The sequence below is a fragment of the Chrysemys picta genome, chromosome 21, assembly GCF_011386835.1.
Source record: "Chrysemys picta bellii isolate R12L10 chromosome 21, ASM1138683v2, whole genome shotgun sequence".
In the NCBI taxonomy this organism is placed as follows: Eukaryota; Metazoa; Chordata; order Testudines; family Emydidae; genus Chrysemys; species Chrysemys picta.
This window is the reverse complement of record NC_088811.1, coordinates 1655384-1673910: the sequence shown is the minus strand read 5'-3', so window position 1 is coordinate 1673910 and position 18527 is coordinate 1655384. Positions and strand designations below refer to the sequence as shown.

Here is an 18527-nt window from a genome sequence, read left to right as displayed (position 1 = left end):
GGAGAGGACAGCCACATGAACCAAATGTGCTCTTGTGTGTCTAAGAGCATTGCACAAGTCTGGGGCCTTTCATAGGCCGGCAACGCACACCCCAGATCCATTGCAGAGGGATACCAACGCTGGTTAAATCTACCCAGTTTTCCCACAGCAACATACAAATGCATTTGAGGCCTTGGCCAAAGCCAGTCTGCAAATCTAGGCTCAGGATGGCTTTCAACTGGTGCCCAATCACTGTCCAAAGAGAAGCGGAGCATTAACTAGTGGGGTTGGCTGGGAACTGCATGAGGACGACCCCTAGCACTGACCGGAGATCTGAGAGAGGACAGGCTTCCTGGAGGAGGCGGGGCAGGCGTGTCAGCTATCGCTAGCTGCATTGGTCAAGTGAGGGCCAGGGCAGGAGCAGGATACCCTGGGATGCCCAGGGACACAAAACCCAACCCTTCCCTATCGCTGGTAGCAAACAGAACTGTCCTTTGCTTGTGAGATGGCTGCGTTGGAAATACAGATAGACAGACTGTCTCTGGTTATTGATAGGCATTTCTGTGGTACTCAGCAGCAGCCTTAACTCTGCCCCTGTACCTCCACCCACCTTCCACCCGTGGGTCTCCGTGTGTGTTGGGGAGGGGTCAGGATGACCTTTGTGCCACGCTGGACAGGGCTGCCACATTTGTCAGCAGATGTTTCCCAGCTGGTGGGCAGTGCAGTGCCCAGGACTTAGACACGGCAGGCAGAGGGGCCCTGGACTCAGCATCTCTACCCCTTCAGATTACAGCCCGTAGCTGATGAAAGCAGCGTGTTGGAAGGCTGCCAAGCAGGGCACACAGACGCCCCAGCCCCATCCTCCCTCCCTGACGGACAGGCCGGCAGATGTCTCCCGGGTGTTCCAAAGCCCATGGAACCCAGACCTGCCCCCGCCTGCATTTCCCATGGGGATGGAGAGAGCTGCTGAAAGGGACCCATGGAGACTGATGGGACGTGAACTCGGGCAAGGAGAGCTGGCTGGGCAGGCAGTTGCCAGCAGAGTGGGAGGAACATGCCTCCTGCAGGAGCGTTTAGAGGGGAAACCCTCCTCCTCTGCTGGTTCATTTAAACCCCATCCCGGGAGCGTTCGAAGTGGGGTATTTGCAGGGGAAGAGGGTTGTGTTGTGAAATATTTTGTAACTTGACATGGATTTTGGGAGGGGTTGTGAGCGAAAGGCTCCTGCCTCAGCCCTCCGCGAGGTCCCAGTCCAAGCAGGAGAGTCAGCCCCTCGGGGAGTGGGCGGGAGGTGGAAAGTGTAGGGAGGCGTGAGCCTGCTGGCACTGGGGATCAGCATTGCCTTATGTTTGGGGGCAGGCTGGGTCTCACCATGTTCAGTGCTGCCCAGCGCCCCCACCCCCAGCCCTAGAGAAATGGGCCCTTCAAATAAAAGGCCTGAATGTGGAAAACACGTGAGCTCCTTTTGCTGCCCAAGCTGTATCTTGTGGGGTGGGGGCTTTGATGTCAGTTTCTGGGGTGGTTGTATCACTGCAGGCTGGAGACCAGATCTGGCCTGGCCTGGCCAGCCCTCTGTTCCTCACGGGGCTGGGGGACGGACAGGAGTTTCTGCCACAGGCAGATGCATGGACAATAACAAATCCAACCCCCCACATCCAGAATTGTCTGTTCTGGGTTTACCCCAAAAGCAGTGGGGCGAGAAGGGATATTCGTGGCTGGGAGAGAGAGAAGCATGGCAGGGATTTGGCTTCTGAGAGCAGAGGCAGGTGTCTGATGATAGCCCCAGAGTTATCGGTTATTCAGGCGGAATGTGAGAATTGAGGCTAGACATGCTCCCCATTTCACAGGGAAGAGATGAATCTGAACATCATTTGGAAGAACAGGAGGACTTGTGGCACCTTAGAGACTAACAAATTTATTAGAGCATAAGCTTTCGTGGACTACAGCCCACTTCTTCGGATGCATATAGAATGGAACATATATTGAGGAGATATATATATATACACACATACAGAGAGCATAAACAGGTGGGAGTTGTCTTACCACCTCTGAGAGGCCAATTAATTAAGAGAAAAAAAACTTTTGAAGTGATATGCAACATCATTTGGGTGTCACTCCAGCCCGGCCCTGTGATAGCGGCTGTAAGGGCAGCAGGAAGCCTGGCTTGCTCCACTTTTCCTGCTTTCACAAGAACGGAGGGAATTCTTCAAGGGCCGTGTAGGAAATAGTCACCGCTGGCGGATTCACAGCTGCTCGTCGTCACTCAGCCTCGCATGCCACTGCAGAAGCTTTTGAGAGCTGTGTGTCCACCTCCGGTAGTGCTCGGGCAGCAGGACCTTTGGGGGTGCAGCAGCTGGCGTGGGGGGGTTCAGAATGCTTGAAACCTTGGGTCTGGGGGTGTGAGGTGAGCGCAGCACTAGCTAGGCCAGGAGAGGATTCTGCCTGGCTAGGGGGAGTTTAAATAGCCAGGCTCTATGGAAAGCCAAGATAGCAAATGTAAAAATAGCCCATACCCTTTAAATGCCAAACCTCCACCCAACAGGGCTTCCCGCAGCCAGGTCTAATCTGTGCCTCCGATCAGCCAAGCCCCGGAGCACCCCTGTCCCACTGCTCCCAGGCTCTGCCCCTCCTGGGAAGCTGCCTGCTGCCCCCCGCCCTGCTAGCTAGCAGAATGCAGTGGCTTTTGAAGAGATGCTTTCAGCTGCTGGAGCTTGGTTGGGTCTCTTCTCCCCAGCAGATCGCTACAGCAAGCCTGACTATGGAAACTGTGCTCAGGCCCGGGCCTGCCTGCCAACGTGACAGGAGCATGCTGGGCTCCCTCGGGTTTAGCTGCATCTGACTCTGACTCCATTCTGCGTAGCTGCGGAAGAATAAAAATCAATATCCCCAGTTCAGAGCCATGCTGGGGTCCCGCCAGTGTTTCCATTAGGAAGTGCTGGCAGAGCCACGTTGCACAAGTCTCACGAGGGGTTTGATAGCATGGGCTCGCTAAGGCCGCTTTTTACATACGCCGTTGGGAAGAACTGATATCTAATGAGAACAAAGCGTTTGCTGGCTTGAAGCTGACTCGTTAGTTGATGACAGATGACTGGTGAGATGGCAGTTCTAGAACCCCTGGGCATTGTCCTACCGCACATGGATTCCGTGTAAAGTCTCTTACACGGTTATGGAGCCTAGCCACTGAGTCACTAAAGTATTTACTGAGGTTGGGAAGTGAACTAGGTGACGGGCCAGAGCCGTCCTCTGGCCCTGGTGACACACCACTTGGTGTCTGCAGAATCTCGTCACTAACGGGCCTGCACTGGGTGTGATTGTTATGGAGCAAAAGGAACACAAAGGAATATCAGCAGGTTGGTTAGACAATCCCCAGAGCAGTTACTTGACAAGGCAGAGTCTCTGGACTGCCCTGGGTGGTTTGGCAAGTTTTGCTGTCTATTATATAAATCACGACGCTGTTTGTACAAACAAAGGAAAGGGTCAAAATATTTTTCTCTTTTAAATGAAAAACAAAATGTGGTTTTAATGTTTCCACCTCACGAATTGGCTATTACAGCTGGAGAGCTTGAAGTTAAGATCAAAAGGGAATTTACCCTGATTGCTTTCCCAAAGGCCTTTCCTTTGTGTTTATTTTATATCCTTAATTTAAAATCTTAACCAATTATTGTAGTAACCATGGCAATTGCTCTCACACGCCGTCACTGCTTTGGGACCAATATGTGTTCAGGCGACAACTTTCCTAGAAGACACACTCCTGGTACAGACACGGTCTGCAAGGCCTTATGCAATGTCTATGCACATCTCCGTGGCTGCACTGCACTAGCACATGCAGATCAGGTATGTCCTGCAATCCACTGATTTGAGAGCAGCACAACATCAGCTGCTGCTAATTCATTGACCTGAATATTCCCCCGATTCCAGCGGCAGTCAGCTCCCCGGGGGCTGGAAATGGGGTCAGCGTGCAAACATAACTGAACGAGTAGTGTCCTGATATGCCCGGGCTATTGTGGGAGCATCATAACAAGCGTGACTTGCACAAATGCACCCCGGGCCCTTTACTTTTACATACTGTCTCCAGCACAGGAAATCAGACCCTTCCCAGCAGATTAACCCATACAGGTAAATACAAGTCAACTAAGTGGATTACAGGTACCATCTGTGGCTGTGACAGTGCAGAGCATGGGGAGGGTACACTGTGCAGATTCCAGGCAAAATGCCTGAGCCCAGACAGACAAGGGAGCGAGCTAGGGGACTCCAGGCATGGTACTCTCGTTAGGGAAAGGACAAGGCAACACAGATGAACTGTAGAGAATCAGGGGGTCCATTAGGGGCAGGGAGGTTGTTCCAGACCAAATCCACAAACTATAAATGGGAAGCTCAGCAGTGGAAAGGTTGACTATCCATTCAGTGAGACTCCCAGTAGAATCCATGCAAGTGATATGGCAAAACCCCCAGTTATCAGTGGGAAAAGACTTCACAGCCCCCCGCTCAACTCACTGACAGACGAAGGGTCCCTGAGTTTTGCTAAGTAGGCTCTTAATTAAGCATGTCTTAGTCACAGGCCTTGTACATTTAATTTTATGCTTCTCCTGCAGTTACTTTTGCTGTGAGCACCTGCCGCCTTTAGTTAAGAAATCCCATTAATTATTTACTCCTGTGCTCATCGTCCCTTCTGCTAACTGCCCGATGGGAGGCTCCATTACAAGCCTTGAAATTCTATCTCTGGGAGCCGCAACACCAGCTAACAGGCAGGATGCAGCAGTAACAGTTCAAATGGGGAGGAACGACAGTGGGTTTGTATCTATATTGCAGACAAAAGCTCTATTGAAAGACCATGAAAGGTTGCAAAGTCAAGCACTCAGAAGTTAGGAAATGCCAGAATTAAGGCTCCTTTTTGCACTTGAGGTAATCAGTGACTGGTAATAGTAGAAGGTTTTTATCTTCTCTGTGGACCAGTCACGAGAGGGCGATGAGCCGTACCATTTGCCAGGCAGCAGAGGAATGTTGGGCCTCAGGAATCCTGGATTCCGTTCCATGTTCTGGGCAGGAGTGTTCCCTAGTGGCTACAGACCCTTTTGCCCCCTCATTCCCCCACCCCACTCACACACACACCCTGACTCCTGCCCCCTCCAGCTTGTTCGCGTGCCTCACCACCTGGCCTTGCCCCTGCCCCCACCTTCCGCAGTCATGTCAGATTACTTCCCCTTCTCCTCCATGCTGCCTGAACGGATTTTCAGAGCTCAGAACCTGGCCAACTTTGGTGGATTTTTACAGGGACAGGAGAGGAACCCTCCTGAACACAGGGTAATAGCCTGGGCTCACGCCCTGCCCTGCTGCTCTTCAGCGCTTGCTCTAGAATGTGAAGCTCCTCAGCAAAACGGCTGTAAGAATTTTTTAACCTTGACCCAAAACCCATATTTTCCCTTTATTTTGTTTTTCACAGAATCATAGAAGTGCAGGGACCTTGAGAGCTCATCTAGTCCAGTCCTCTGTACTCAAGGCAGGACATGGACGTGGCTGAACTGATTTTGCTGAAATTTACCCCCAAAAAATCAGCTTGAGGCCGACGCCTGGTCTGGAAAATTTCAGCCCAAATCGTTATCGTGTGACAAAGTCATAAACAACTGAAAGAGGCATTTCGCATGGAAAGTGTTGGGCAACCTAACTACGCTAACAGAATGTTAGGAACCATTAGGAAGAGGATAGATAAGAAGACAGTAAATATCACAATGCCATTCTATACATCCATGGTACACCCACCCCTGGAATACTGCGTGCAGTTCTGGTCACCCCATCTCAAAAGAGATATATTAAAATTGGAAGAAGCACAGAGAAGGGCCCTAAAGATGACTGAGGGTATGGAACAGCTTCAGTAGGAGGAGAGATTAATAAGACTGGGACTGTTCAGCTTGGAAAGGAGACGACTGAGGGAGGATATGATAGAGGGCTATAAAATCATGACTGGTGTGGAGAAAGTGAACGGGGAAGTGTTAGCTACCCCTTCACATAACACAAGAACCAGGGGTCACCCTGAGATTAATAGGCAGCAGGTTTAAAATAAACATCAGGAAGTGCTTCTTCACAATGCACAGCCAGCCTCTGGCCAGGGAGTGTTGTGAAAGTATACGCAAAAGTAGAACTTGGTTCAGAAACGAACTAGATAAATCCATGGAGGATAGGTTCTCCGACGGCTATTAGCCGAGCTGGTCAGGTACGCAACCCCATGTGCTGGGTGCGCCTGAGGCTACCCTACAGTGTATGTCGGCAGAACGTCTGTCGCTCAGGGGGGTGAATAAATCACCCCCCGGAGTGACGTAAGTTACACCGACACAAGTGTTTGTGTGGACAGAGCTTCTCCCACTGACACAGCTACCACTGCTCGTTGGGGGTAGATTCATGACGTCGACAGGAGAGCTGCCGATCGTTCAGAGAAGCACCCAGGCTCTGGGATGTTCTTCTGAATGACTCTTTACGGTGTGCCGATTGCTAGCACGAGTGTGTGGGACTCCCCGTCCCTCTGAGTGTCTGCTGCACCTGCAGACGGGGGCTCTACGGCCAAGCCACCATCTCACAGGACAATCGGTGGTGGGGGGGGTCTGGCTTTTCATGTCTCATTAGCCAGGGTCGAGTGAGATGCTATGGGGGGATGGGCACGAGCCAGCCCAGAAATGCTGGTTTCATGCTCTTTGCTCTCAGAAAGCCAATCCCTTGGGCTTCTACAGACTGAGTGACCAGTAGAGTCTCCTTTTGCTGGGATGCTGGTGCCTCCCGGCACAAGGGGAGGCATTCCCAACAGGCGCTCCCTGGCCCTCTGAGCAACGGCTGGTTTCCAGCACTTGGCATACGTCTGAGCTCAGGTGCCAGCGTTCCTGGGTGCAAGGTGGACCTGGTGGGCTCTCTGGCCTCACCTGCTGACACGGGTGCCAATGAGCTGTCTGCCCCTGGTATTTCTAAAGAATTCTTCACTACAGGTGCCTGCTGCTAAGTACAAAGCCAACACACTGAACCCCGAAATGAACTAAAGCTTCCAGCTGCCTCTGCCCCAGACTGCGGTGCTCAGAGCAGGACCGGTCCAATCCCGCCCTCTCTCTGCTGGGGACACAATATTCTAGGGCTGCTTATTTCAGCGAACAATAAGACGTAAAGACCCCTAGCTTTGCTTTTGGGGGACATTAGCCAGCCCCCGCCCACATACTGCCCCAAGCTGGGGCCAGCCTGAAGAATGCATTAAACTTTAACGATTAAATGAATTGAATTAGTATTATTAGCAACAGTAATGTAAGTTATTAATAGGCTGCCGCGCTCTGGCCGTTACCAGGTTAGTTCTGTTAAGTCTCAGGACGTTCCCTGGAGCACTCTCGATTTGGGCCTGCTAAGCCTGCCCCTAATCTGCATACTTTAAACCCACTCACTGCCTCAGGCTCAAGCTGCAGGCTTTGTCTCGTTAATTCTTAATCAGCTTGGCTAGTGGCGATCCCTGGGAACAAGTGGCTGTTTTCCGTCCTGCATTGTTTGTTGTAATCACTATGGTAACCAGCGGCAGCTAACCTGTAGTAAGCGAACGCAGATGGATGGAGGGCCAGGGCTGGCTCTCCTTCGTCCATGTGCTCCTGTGGTCTGGGGGTGGACACGGCATACTCCCCTGGCAGAGGATAAGCCGTGATTATTTGTAGGCGAATCCGGTGCAATCCTCTGCCCCTCCCCTCCTTTAACTCTCTGCTCCCTGCCTCTCCTCAGCTGGGAATCTTCCCCTGCCTCCTCACTATGTAGCACCTCCCTTGGGCTTTGCTCCCCCTTAGGGGCTGCAAACACCCCGCTGCGCCCAGCAGCTGCAGCACGCGGCGATACAACTCGGCAAAAAGCCAGGAAAATCAGGGGAGCAGCGTGAGGGCGGGAAGGGCTTAGCAGCAGCCTGGGGTGACAGTAGGACAAGGGGTAGTGGCCTGAGCAGAGGAAGGGAAAGTTTAGGGACAAATCTCTGTGGCGCACAGGAGAGAGGCTGCACGCACGTCTGGGCAGCAGCAGCATGAGTCCTGCGCAGAGTGGCCTGGCTTGTATCTGAACAGGCACAGCACAAGCTGGGGCCCTGGGGCCTGTCCAGGGCTCGTGGCCTCAGCAGTTGTCTCAGTGCAGGCCGGAGGTGGCTGGGCAGCCCCCGGTGCTGGACACGGCATTTCTCAGCCTCCCACGCTGGGTTGGCGGAGGCAGCATAGCGCCAAGTGCTGCATGAAAACAAGGCGAGAACAGTGCCAGGCTCCGTGATGCCCACTGGATTCCCTTTGCTCCTGGACACGTGCTTCACCCCTTGGGGGTGGAAAGAGCTGAAGCTGCCCTTACGAGATCCCTGTGAGGGTGAAATTCGCCCCCACGCAGAGGGACAGGACAAACCTGCACCACTTCAGCCCTGTTCCAGTGGGAGTGGGGTGATGCCTAGGCCTGGGGACCGCTCCCCGGAGAGCTGTCTCTTTAAGGTAACAGTAAACCCCTACTGCGTTGCATTTCCTCCCCAGCACTCCAGCTGCAGCAAGGTAACCCTAGCACACCAGTGCCAGGGCAGCGCGTCTTTCGGGGGACTCGAACCGCAGGCATGCAGCTACACAGCTGAGAATGGCGCTGCCCGTTCCTGTGTCTGGTTCGGCTTCGAGGCTGCTGCTTGTCTCACTGTCGTCTCCTGGAGCTGGTGCAGAACAAGCTGCACTCTGCCTGCGGCTAGGGCAACGCCTGCCCAGGTTTGCCCCAGTGTTTCTTGCAGCCCGCAGCCACTTCAGAGCAACTCTAGCTATCGGAAGCCCAGCACAACGGAGCAGTCCCCTAAGCACTGATTTACAGCAGTTTGTTAGCCTGGCTGCAGGCACAGGGCTGAACATTGTGCAGCAGGTTCTCTCTGTTACGGCTTATCTGAATGGCAGCAGGGCCCCTGCTGGGCTGAGAGACTCCGAGCCCCCAGTGGCGCGTGCTCTGAAGTGCCCGCGTGTGCTCAGGACTCAGAGCCGTGCATTCACCCACAGGGACAGCGAGTCCCAGGCGTTCCTAGGCAGCGCCAGCTCCTCGCAGGGGCATTGGCACATTTCGTCCCAGACGTAAAGTTGCCACTTGCAGCAAATGCAGTTTCGGGATTTCAATTTCCCCAGCAGTCGGTGCAGGGCGCCTTTCAGCCAGGCCTGGGAAGGAGAAGAAAGGCCCTTCCGCATTTGCCAAAACTTGGGTCATATTCCAGCCCATCCCCCACTGTTTTGCTGGAGTTGTTTTTTAGCCTGGAGTGTGTGCAGTGGCGCGCAGGGTTTGTATTTCAGATAACGGCTTGGCTCCTTGTGCTTTCCGCTGGGCAGCGCCCACCACCAGTGGGACCCGAGCAGTGTGCGCCGTGTGCCCTTTGCCGAGGCTGCATTCACCCGAACCCTTCCCAGCATCTCAACTGGACAGTCCTCAAGCCCTTCTGGCTCTTGTGCCTGGATTGCTCCCATTCTGCCCGTGGGGAAATGGCAAACCTGAGCACACTCACAACCAGCCCCAGCAAATGCCTGGCGCTTTATTAGGAGATCACAACATGTGATATTAGCGCTCCAGGGCCAGATTCTGCTGTCACTGCCCCCTGTCGATCAGGAGTAACCACTCTGAAGGCAAAGAAATTTGCACCGGAGGAAAACCACCAGGAGGTCAGAGTCAGGCCCTGTGCAGTGAACGTGACCCACCCAGCTCCCCCGAGAGGTGGCCACACCGGGTGCAGGTCTGGATGATGGTGGGTTTAGCACAGACTTTCAGCGCTGCCTGGGTAATAAACGGACTGGGGGTCCCATGGGCAGAGCAAACAAATGGACGAGAGAGCTACAAAACCCAGCAGCTGGTGCAGAGACAATCCGGAGGTCACTGGCATATGGCAAAGCAGTTTACTCACACATTCAATATGCCGATAGTCCCCAATCATAGGCTGCATTAAGCAAAACTGAACCTGCACAGATTAACCCATTCTAGATTACTTGGGAATTGGCAATTATGGATTTAAAATGTGCCCGTTCACACGATTAGCAGCTAATCTGGTCAAGTGCCATTAGTGGTGAGTTAATTAACAGATTTAAAATGTTAAAAAACAGAAGAGCACTTAAGTGCTACCAACATCTGGGTCCTTTGTGTGCACGTCCATATGCCTGCTGCTCTGGCAGCACTGGCCAGGAAGCCTATGGAGGAGTGGTGGTGGGCACGGGGTGGCAGGAGCTGTGGTACCATGCAGGGGTAGTAGTGGGCATGGCAAGGCAGTGGGTACGGGGTGGCAGTGTGTGGGGGTGGCAGGAGCTGTGGTACCATGCAGGGGCAGTAGGGGGCATGGGGCAGTGGGCACGGGGTGGCAGTGTGTGGGGGTGGCAGGAGCTGTGGTACATGCAGGGGCAGCAGTGGGCATGGCAAGGCAGTGGGCACAGGGTGGCAGTGTGTGGAGGTGGCAGGAGCTGTGGTACATGCAGAGGCAGTAGGGGGCATGGGGCAGTGGTGTGTAGGCTGCAGTTTGAAGGGAGAGACATTCCACTGGGGCTGTGACGAGGTTGGCCTGCGTTGCCTTTCCTGAAAAGAGCTGAATTACATGGGCCAAGTCAGTGCATCTTCTCAGCATTCATTGACCCACTGTATGGTGGATTCTGGCCCATGGTGCCTAGTTGCTTTCTGCGTCCAGCACTTCCAGCTGTTTCACTGGAATGACCCCAGCAGAACCTCAGGCTGGCCCTGGGTGCCAGAAGCCAGTGCCTTGTCTCAGAGCAAGCAGCCCTGGGGGGCTGGGGGAGGGGTGTTGAGCAGAATATCCAATATTGATTGATTGCAAAGGGCTGGTTCCAGCCTCCCTGGACATGTCACCATCCGCCCAGCCAGAGAGGCTACCTACGAGACCCCGCATCTCCCCCTAGCTCCCCACCCATGGAAGCAGTAACTGTGGGCTCCCCACCGGTCCCTGGGTCCAGGGCAGCCGCTGTACCTCAGAATCCCCAGCTCCTTGGCTCTGAGCCAGTTTGCCAGAGCACCCCGTATTTGCCCTCCTAAGGAATGAGCCGTGCCCAGATGCCCTCACTGCTCGGCGGGTCGATTCTGGGTGCTGCGGCAGCCGCATACCTGCCTAAGGGAGAATGGGCAGGACCGGGGGCGATGTGAGCAGCCATGTGCAGCTGTGGGAAGCAGCCACGGCAGGGTCTGTCTGCACTGCAGAGCTCGGGGCCCCCGAGCCAAGCCCCGCAGCCACCCTACGAAATAACGCTGGAGCTGCTGTGTCCACGCTGGCACTGCGCTCACTCTGGGTGGCACATCCCAGGGCTCTTTGCACGGCCACAAGCTGAGCCCAGCTATGAATTGGGGGGGGGGGAGGGCTGTGGGCACCGGGGCGCTAGCAGCACATGAGAGGCACTAGGCTGGGCCCACCCTGCAGCGGACGAGCTGTGCCAACCGAGAGAGAGCGAGCGAGCGCTGCAGGCATTTGGGCAGAGCCGGCGGGTGGCCAGGGGACCTGGCCAGGCTGTGTGGAGAGCACACCCAGCCCCAGCCCTTCTCACAGTTACAGGGATCAATTATTAAGGTGCCTGGGATCTTTTGGATAACAGAGCAGAGTATTTATTGCTCTTCCTTCTTAAAATATTCAACAGGTTTTTATTGAGGCTTAATAACCCAGCTCCCCGCGGCAAGCCCCAGAGCCAGCGTATTCTGGTGCCGGATGAGCGGGGGGCTCTGTAGAGACGCTGGCTCCAAGTGCTGGTTTCTAATTGGCAGCCTCCCAGGTGTGTTCCTAGCTGGCCGTCACGTGCAGCGTGCGTGGTACTAGGGCTGGTCGGAGCTAGCACCAGTCGCTGCCGGAAATCCAGCACCGTCCGGCTAGGAAATGAGTCTGGGCTCTGGGTGCAGATCCCCGCACCCGTGAAAACACCATCCCTGCAGGGCAGTGGGGCCGCAGCTGGCAGAGCGCCCTGGATACATGGACATGCCGCAGGCACCCCCTGTGCAGGGCCCTGGCTGATCAGGAGGGCGGTTATGGGTGAAGCTTGTGATGCTGCTGCCCACTCAGCCTGGGCTGGTGCCCACTGCCTGCCGCGGGTTTATCCTGAGCAGGCCACGGTCCCCTCTGGAGCTGTTCTCAGCCTGGCATCCGTCCCGGCCTGCTCTCTCACACCCCATGCAGAGTGCACGGCAGTGACCCAGCGACTGGCTGCTTCTCTGTCTTCATCCCCCAGCACCTTCACCCAGTTCCCTTCCCACCTGCCGTTCCTGCACCGACATCAGGTTCTCGCTATCCCGCTCCTGGGAACCCTGGACCAGACTGGGCCCTGATGTACCACCAAAGGCCCTAAAATAGACCCCGCCCAACAAGCAGTGGCTCAGTGGTCAGAACTAGGGCTGAAGTGAAAATCACCGAACTCCTGTTCCCTGGCTCCCGCAGGCAGTCGCCTCCTGCCCCTCCTGCCCCTCCCGCCCCCCCAGACATGGGGCAGTTTCTCTCCGCTTTGTGCTGTGTCTACGAGCTGCACCATGGCGTGACAGCCTGCTCAGTAGCCGTGCCCGGCCCCCTCCCTGGCAGGATGGGCTTCACTTAATCCTTGTGTGGAGCTTTGACAATCCCGGCAGCCCAGGGCAGGGGGTGCAGCCACGGCCCATTTGCCCACCCCCCTGGTTAGCCCGGGAAGCAGGCTGGAGTTCTCTGTCCTACAGCCACTTGCTCTGGGTTCCTGGACTTGAGGCAAGGCCTGGGCAGGGAAGCGACTGACACTGCGTGTACGATGAATTCAGCACCACCGGCTGCTTCATGCTCGGTGCAACGCCACTGAGTCCCAGGGATTTACACCCACGATGGATTTGGCCCAAAGCTCGTTGCTTCTAATGATTGTGCAGATGAATGGGCCCATGGGGCCAGTCAGGCTATTTGCAAAGGCCACTTGCCTCGCAGCCCTGGCTTGTGGCTGCAGCGGGGCGATGGATTCGCACTGCTCTGTTCCTTTCATGCCGTGCTGCAGGCTGTGAGCGCTAGTGCCACGGGGGAGTCTCTGCAGCCTTGGTGCTGGTAACCTGGAGCCGCCTGAACTGGAGGGGAGGGAAGGAAGCCGGAGGGGAGATCTGAAAAGAGGAGCAACGGGCTGCGTCTGTGAGTTCAGGCGCAGGGCAGCTGCCGACTGCACGCTTCGCGCAGGTTGATGTGGTGCCGGAGCTGGGCATGAGCGAGTGGAGAGAGCAAAGGGGAGGGGGACGCCTGGCACCTGAGGACAGGCTGTAGCCCAGCTGAGTGTAGTTACCGCCTAGATACTGCCCCTAGGATTGTTGGCCACCAGTGGTTAGCAGCAGGCTATTAATAGCAGACCCTTGGTAGCCCACTGGCTCCATTTATCCTAACATCACAGGGCTTTCAGTGGGGAATTTCTTCCCGGTAAAGTGCTGAGTGCCGGGCACTTGCCTTCAGCAGAGGGCAGCCCTGCTCCCTGGGACCCCGGCTGGCTCCGTGCAGGCCTGGCCCGTCGGCGGCCCCGGCCCCGATGCAGCGGATAGCCAGCGCAGCTTTCGCAGAGCTGGGCGCTGCCCTAGGGAGCGTCACTGACCCTCTGAGTGCTGGGCTGATTTGAACAGGTCCCCAGCGCTTTCCGGCCGCTGGGCCCAGAGCCCTGAGACCGCTCCCTGGGAGAATGGTGTCCAGAACAAGCGCTGGCAGGAGCGAGCGGGGCTGAGCCGAACGCCCCTGCAAGTGCCGCTTACTGGCTGAGAGAATTGCAGCACCGTGTGCCGGGAGGGGTCTCCCCCCCCCATTCCTAGCTCGAGGAGGGCACTGCCACGTGGAGCTCTGATCCCAGGCCTCAGCCCAGTCGTCCCTTCTGTGTGCCTGTTGGCCCCGCTCTCAGAGGAGGGGGAGGACCTTTCCTGACACCCCGGGTCCGGGCAGGTGGAGCTGGGGAGACGTCCTAGCGCCGGCAGGGGAAAGTGCCAAGTGTGGTACTGCCCTGCGCTGGGCCTGGGGGCCGGGTGTGCTCAGGGCATGGCCTGGGGAGGGGGCTGGAATGACGGAATTCACCCCACCCCCAGCTTTCCCGGCCAGTCCCTGTGTCTGCTGGTGGAGTCGGGGGCACTGGGCTGCAGGCAGGGGCCTGACTGGGCAGCACCCAGCAGCATGGCTGCCCCCTCCCACACCCTGGCACTGCTGTGTGCCCCACCTGGCATTAGCCCTGTGGGCAGCAATAACACGTCGTGGGATTGGTCATCTCAGTGCCAAGCTGAACCCGTGGCGTGTGCTGGGGAATGGGCTAGGCCTGAATGTGGACCCGTTCGGATGAGTCCCCCGAGCTGCAGATGGTGCCCTGCATTCACGGCCGGTTATCCCGAGGGCTGCCAGCCGTTGTGTGGTGCAGCCTGCTCCAGGATCCCAGCGGAGCTCATGTCTCAAGAGCCCTTGCTGTGGGGGGCTCCGGCTGTGCAGCTCCCCTCACTGTGCCAGCTGGTGTAGGGGCTTCCCAGTCAAAGGGGCATTGCTCTCCGCAGCCTAGTGCTTGTGCCCCACGCTGGCATCTCCTTCCCTCCCCTTTCCCAGGGCGAAACTCACAGCTCTAGGCCAGCCCTCAGGGCCTGTCGTACAGGGGGCTGCCCGGCCGTCCCGTGGTCTGCATGATACTGCACAGTGCAATGCCCTGCAAAAGCAGCGCGTCCCAAAGCGGAGTTGTGCTCCATGCAGCTAATTGCTTTCCCTGGGGAGGGAGAATGGAGTCCCGCCATCCTCTCAGCCCCTCCCCCTGCAGTCCATAACTGCAGGCAGCGGGAGTGCTGCTGGAGGAAGGAGTGTGGGATCTGGTCCTCATGCCCATGGGCACCACCATGCTGCCGCTTTGCCCCATGCACTGCAAGGCTTAGCTGTGACAGGATGGGGCTGGGGGATCTGCGGGCTCTGAACAGTGTCAGGGTTGGGGCACCAATGAGATTGCGTACGGAGGTGCCAGAAACCTAAAAAAAAAATAGCACGTGGCAATATTAGCACATCCACGAGGAGCGTGCGGAGCCCTGCTCTGAGCGCATCAGCCAGGAACAGTGGCAGCCCTCAAACCAGCCTGGACGCTCAGGGCTGGCTGGCTAACTTTGCCCCCCTCAGCTCACTCTCTGCTGCACTCCCGGGTCCCAGCTGAACGGGAACCGAGCCGTGGGGGAGCCCAGGCTGCCGTGGGGGCCTCGCCTTGCACCCAGCCGGAGGAATCCCAGAGCTGCCGGCTCCTCTGGTTGCTAACACTTGGTCTGGCACATTGTTTAAGCCACCAGCCCAAGTAATTCAGTTGCTGGGTGGGTTCTTCCCTATCATCCCAATTATTTCATTACAGCTTCTTCCTCTGCTGTGATGGGCAGGGCCAGCCGCAGCGTCGGTGTTTATTGGACACCTAATCTGCTTATTTGAAAATACTGCTAAATTGCAGTGTCCAAAAACAGCCGAAGGAACGAGATTAGCCTAAGCACACTCATTAACGGCATGACCTCCCGTGGCGGCTGCTGCATCTGCAAGGGGAACTAGGGGAGCGCCGAGCGAGAGCAGAGCAGAGGGGTGTTAGCTGGGGGGTAATGCACCCCACACGGTCACACATGGCGCTCCCTTCTGGAGGGAGCTGGGTGGGGGCAGTGCAGGGGAGGCTGCTCCCCCTGCCTGTTCGGTGCATTGCTGTCTGCCACAGGGCTGCTCAGCCTCTCTGTCCTCCTGCCTGTCCTGCCCCCTGAGCATCTCCAGCAAGCTGCTGCATCCTTCCCTGGGCCCAGCCTGTCTGGGCAGCACGTCATGCCAGTCCCCACAGGATCCAAGTGCTCGTGATGCCAGAGGGAGTAGAGCGCACTCAGCCCTTCACTGGAGATCGATCCTTTCCCCTCCCCAATTCGCGTTTCCTGGGCTCTGAGCCTTAGCCTGGTCACTTCTCCTGCTGTGGTGCCTGTGTCTCTGCAGCCCACGTGCCATCTCTGCCAGCACGGCCGAGTGGTGTGGGGCATGTGCATGTCCGGGCAGCATGAGGCGTGTGCCTGGGAGGTGTTTGGGAATCCCAAAACCAGCTGGGAGGATGTGGCATTATTCTTTAGCCTGCGTGGAAGCCCTGCACCAACCTCTTCAGTGGCTTCCGCGACTGAGCAGAGAGCATCCCAACAAACCTGTAACAGCCCCTTCCATGGGTCAGCAGGGCCTGAACCTAGGCCTGCGCCAACAGAAAGCTCAGCTCTCGTCCACCAGAGCGACAGGAGTGTCTGTTAGCTGCTGTAGGCTTTTATCCTCCATGCAGACCAGCCCCTAGAGAGGGTAATTAAGTGATGTAGTGTGTGACCCAGAGCACCCTACACACTATTGTAATCATCTTCGTACGGAATATGCTTTGTGAAGTATCATTTGAAAACGAATAACTCTGATCTTTAGTATCTGTGTGTGACGGATGTACGTGGTGGGTGGAAGGGGTTGTGGCTATACGCTGGAATTATCACTACAGTGTGTTTAAATCAGGTATGTCAGGAGGAGCTGTAAACAAGGCTGCACTAGACAACGGCCTGGTCCACACTACAGAGCTAGGGCGACAAGCCAGTTTATGTCGACCTAACTCTGTAAGTGATGTAATAACTCCACGAGTGGCATAGCGTCTGTGTCAATGTAGTTAGGGGGATGCAGTGTCAGTGCAAACACAGCGTCACTTACGTCTTTCAGAAGCCATCCCACAATGCCCCCGCTGACAGTACAGTGGGGCCAAGCGCTCCTGTGAGGATGCGCACTGCCGACACAAGGAGTGTCACGTGGACACTCAAAAGCAATTTCACTACTGCGGCGGCTCCATGCAGATGTACGTTAGGTCGACCCACTTTTGTAGTGTAGACGTGCCCATAGGAATTTGTTTACTTCCCAAGCACTTTGAAAGACAACGAGAACCTATTCACATAGCCCGTAACCAGACCCATCAAGGGATGGAGGTGAACCTCACACTAAAACGTGTGGGAGAAGACAGCATGGGTCTGTACCAGCAGGCGAGGGAAGTTTAATCTGGGTTTTACTTCTCAGAAGAATCCATTTCAAAGATTTACTGGTCTATAAAGATGCAGGGGATGGGGTGGGAGGCTGGAACTCTAGTGATAAGCTATTGAATCAACGATCCCATAGTGCAACAGTGGATAGAGAGAGGTCTTTTCTGAACAGTCATGGCACACTGGTGACTGAGATCTGTGGGGTTTGTCTGTAGTATCGCTATGTGAGGAAAGAGGGTTACTGGATGATATTATGCTTTAAAGTATGTGGCCAAACAGGGAGAAAGAGGTTCCCCCCAGACAGCTCTCTACCTGTCTCCTGTGTAAATTAAGCAGGGTGGAATGAAAACAATGAAGCTCCATTTATACAGAAATCATACAGGGGGACGGGAAGCCCACAGAAAGGCAAGACGAGCATGAGGTCATCCTGCCTCTTGAAACAAGATCATTGAACTTTGGAAGATATGAGCCACGAGAGAAGCCACCCTGGCATCCATCACTAGACAGACACGCTTGCAAGCTGAGAAAGATGGGTCCTTCGACCAAGGGGGCTTAAAGTCTCTGGGAACTGAATGAGAAACCTGCTTAGGCAAAGATTGAATCTTGCTAGATGTGCTTTTGTGTCTTTAAAGGAATGAAGGGCCCCTTAATTTCTCTGAGCTGTGCAGGAGAGGGCTGGTCATTGCAAAGCACACGGGTTGGGGAACATTCAGGATGGGGAGTGTGTTGGAGTTACCTGGGTTGCAACCAAGGCTGGTGGGAGCCAGAATGGGATGGTGGGACTGTAGCCAAGCTGCTGGGGTCAGAGGTGCTGGCCCGGGGCTGTCTGGTACACAGACACGCAGGGCAGGGCAGGGCCGTCCATAGGGGGATGCGGGGCCCAGGACAAATCAGCCCCTCACTGGCTTGGGGGTCCCGCTCTGCATTGGTGGCTGGGCTCCGGGCGTGGGGCAGCAGTAGAGCCCCGGGCGCACGGGGCCGGCAGCCGCACACACACACCCCTAGGTCTTGCACCTATGTCTTCCGGGACCGACTGCACCGGCCAATCGCACCAGCCCGCGGGGCCCCCCAAAGCGCGGGGCCTGGAGCAGTCGCCTCGATTCACCCTACCCAAGGGACAGCTCTGACTCAGGGTGTGACCTGCACGCTGGTAGGCTGGTTGGGAGTGTCCCAGGCTGGGAGCTACAGCAGCAAAGCACTGTGAGGCACCAGCGTTGCAGGGCAAGTGGTGACAGCCCCTCGCTGGTCCAGATTGCACCTGAAACCCATCACAGCTTGTCAGCCCCATGGGGCGGTCACACCACAGCAGGGCGCGGGGGCAGCTGAGCCAGTGTCTTGTACCCACGGGCAGGGCCGGCTCCAGCTTTTTTGCCGCCCCAAACGGCAAAGCGGGAAAAAAAAAAAGATGAAGCCGCGATCGGCGGCACTTTGGCGTCAGCTCTACCGCCACCGCTTCATTCTTCGGCGGCGGGTCCTTCGCTCTGAGAGGGACTGAGGGACCCGCTGCCGAATTGCCGCCGAACACCCGGACGTGCCGCCCCCCTTTCCATTGGCCGCCCGAAGCACCTGCTTCCTGCGCTGGTGC

The 18527-nt window shown here is 56.2% G+C and overlaps 1 protein-coding gene across 5 annotated transcripts in view; it reads left to right on the top strand.

Annotated features, from left to right (window-relative positions):
- The window catches only part of LOC101936426 (espin), a 76034-nt gene that overhangs the window by 11440 nt on the left and 46067 nt on the right, over positions 1-18527 (top strand). The window lies entirely within an intron of this gene.